We start from the raw sequence: 3235 nt of genomic DNA, 5'->3' as shown, positions 1-3235 counted from the left end.
ACCCGGAGTACGTGAGGTCGATGCACCAGGAGTACGTGAGGTCGATGCACCCGGATCACGCCGTCCGTGTGAGGCATCCCCTCCAGACGTTGGACGTGTGGTAGGCGGGGGTGGTGCAAGATTCCTTGGTCTATCCTGCGCGTGCATTACAATGTTATTAGTGTCCCATGTATATTGATAGGTAATGATGGACCCCACTGGTCTAAAATAACCATTATGACCCCATGACTACGAGGGGTGTTTGCCATCGAGGTAAGGTGGACTTGTGAACGCACCTGGAGTAGGGCACCGTGTGGTTGACTGGCGAGTGGAGTCCATCTAGTAGTTTGACGCGGTGCCCACGGTGCTGATTGATGCAACGGTGCATCCACCTGCCCGTTGCCAACCCCCCCCCCCCCCCCCCGCTGCAACCTCCCGTTCCTCCCGTGCTTCCAACCCCTTGGAAGTCCACCCATGCGACACCGGGGTAGTCCGTGGGACATCCCTAGCGCCAACAACAACCCTGTCAACATATAAGAGCTGCACCAAAACGTTTGCACACATCAAAACACATCTAACAAATAACACATTCATCTATGAGTCGTACGGGATGCTTAACTTACAATTAAGAATAGTAGTGGGCCTGGGAATTTCCCCCGAGTGTTCTGGGACCACCTATCATGTGTATTTACCAGCGAACGAAGCAGATACCCACACCAATCCAGCTCCTTAACCATCTTCACGTCATTAAACATGTGAATGGTTCTTTGATTCGCATACCCATTCAAAGTGCTTGCAACAAGGGTGCTTGCTACTACCACGCAGAAATGACGTTTAAACCACATCCCGCCGTTTGTGTGACTTAACACCCTTGTGGTCAGAGCTTTCACCGTGATATTTCCTCTCCGCTTCTTAACATAACTCCACCATGCCTTCAAGTCGGGGCCAACTACATGGGTATCAAGCTCAGACATCGTAATAGTCCCATTTGGGAGCCCAAGCACACTCGCCACGTCTCCCTTCGTGACGCTTATCGTCCTTCCGTCACTCAACTCCAAGACCATTTGTTCGGGGTCAAAGTTGTCCGCCACCCAATACCTTCGCCCAGAGGCCCAGCAGCCCCCCCATGCCCATCGCAATAACATCATGTTTTTGCCGTGGCGTCAGTGATGTGACCAGTCGCATGAGCTCCCTCGGACCCCCCCCCCCCCCCCCCCGTGTCTTGATCTAGGGTAACGGGACCGCGATTGGTCCTGCATCCCCCTATGTGTCGGTTCACGCGTGGGGGTGCTCATTGGTTCTGCGTGCTCTTCCTCTTCTGGTTCACGCGGGGCGGTGTTGTATTCCACATCTGCATCGCTGTCATCGTCGCTTAACATGATTGGTTGTTGGGCGTCAACACCTGCGGCAACACACAAAAGAAAACGGTGAGCACATGAACTAACGCCAATCCTGCCTATGATAACATTGTAATCTCGAAGTTGATAAAATTCCAATACACTTTACAACTGTATGAAGTTATACACTTAATTTAAAATGATTATGGCTTTCCAAAAAAAAAAACTAACAATTAAAATGATTATAAATCCAAAAACTTTTGAATTCTCATAAAACTCCTACTGTGCTACAGTGAAGAAAAGGTTTAAGCTTTTATATTGGTTACGGTTGGTAATTTATGGGTGAGTTGCGTCCGTGGGCTTAACCTACTGGTTAATGCACCACTGCTATGGTGATCAAGAAACTGCATTCTATCAATGGTGATGTGTAGGCAATAATACTTCAAAATAATGTTATTGATATTGAAAGTTGATGAGCACAACCATCATATAATATATAAATATAGAAGTACACAATACATGTATTGCAACAAACTGATAGAGAACAGAGGACCCCGGACATTTGAGAGGTTAGATGTTATTTTGCCTAGGATGTATGTGTATTATGCGTGTTTATTGGCCACATATATAGGATTAAAGAGAGTATGCTTGTTATTAAAATCACTCTATGAGCAGTTTTGATACCTCATGTCATTAAAGAGATTATGTTAGTTAAAAGAATACTAAATTTTTAATTTTAACTACCAAAAGGAAACCACACATCCGTTTAATTACCGGAATCATTCTTCCAAAAGGCTGAACCCCAACCCTAAGGGCCCCCCACACCCCGGCCCGACAGAGCGGTGGGAGGTTGTAAATCATGGTGACTCAACTGAACATTAATCACAGAGGCTAGACCGGTGCTCACTGCGCACAAGGAGCCCCCCTCACTTTGAGAGGTTAATTACCGGAATCATTAATGCACCAGTGCTATGTAACCGGGTATCTCCATTAGACTACGAACAATGCACAATAATAACACAGCTCCTCAGGGTGTAGTTGTGCATTGTTCGGTGCTTAATGCGTGTATTACTGAGTGTGGGCGGTGCACTACAAATACTATACTTTTATAAATTTTATACAGTTTATTTCATTTGCTAGATTCCGGTAAAAGAAGAAAGCGTATTTGGATGCAATATAGAAGCTAGATCACGACAAGGTTGAGTCAAATTATTCCAACAACACTGAGAAATTCAGCCAAGAGGTAGGCTCTAGTTGATGCATTTATCTAGTCATATGAATTCTAAGGTAGATATGATTGAATATATCACACAATATCCAGCTTCCCATCCAAGGTTTACCTGCTGCTGATTGGCACCATAAGAGATTGCTTTAAAGTGATACTATTTTAAAATCAAAGAAAGTGCACTGGACTCAAGCTGTGATCCACACAAGTAACTAAATTCCAAAAACTAATTCAAGAATTAATAGTAAAAATGAGAAAGGTGCGGTGAAATTCTGTAGTTAATTCCAGTAGTGCATTTCAAACCACTCCATAATGCATTCACAAATATTTAATAGTGAACACACACGAGTGCGCTATTATAGCTTCTAAATGCAGAAAATACAGTCCAAATGCATCCGACTGTGCTAAGAAGCCACATTCTGAAAAATAGCAAATAATAAGTTCAGAAAGCAGAAAGAGTAAACCAGTGCATTAAACAAAGTGCATGAACGCAGTAGATTAACCTGACTTAGGAAATAATTGACTACACTCAAATGCCAAAGCAGAAAAAAACCAGGAAGTTGAAGCAATAAAATTAAACCAGAAAGCATAATAACAGATAGAAACCAATTGGAAAAACCTAGGCCCTAAGAACATGAATAAACCATTATTAATTATACCCACGAATTATACTCAGTAATTAAAAGCAATAATT

The sequence above is a fragment of the Ipomoea nil genome, unplaced genomic scaffold (genome assembly GCF_001879475.1).
Source record: "Ipomoea nil cultivar Tokyo-kokei standard unplaced genomic scaffold, Asagao_1.1 scaffold2781, whole genome shotgun sequence".
Lineage (NCBI taxonomy): Eukaryota > Viridiplantae > Streptophyta > Magnoliopsida > Solanales > Convolvulaceae > Ipomoea > Ipomoea nil.
This window is presented reverse-complemented; position numbering follows the sequence as displayed.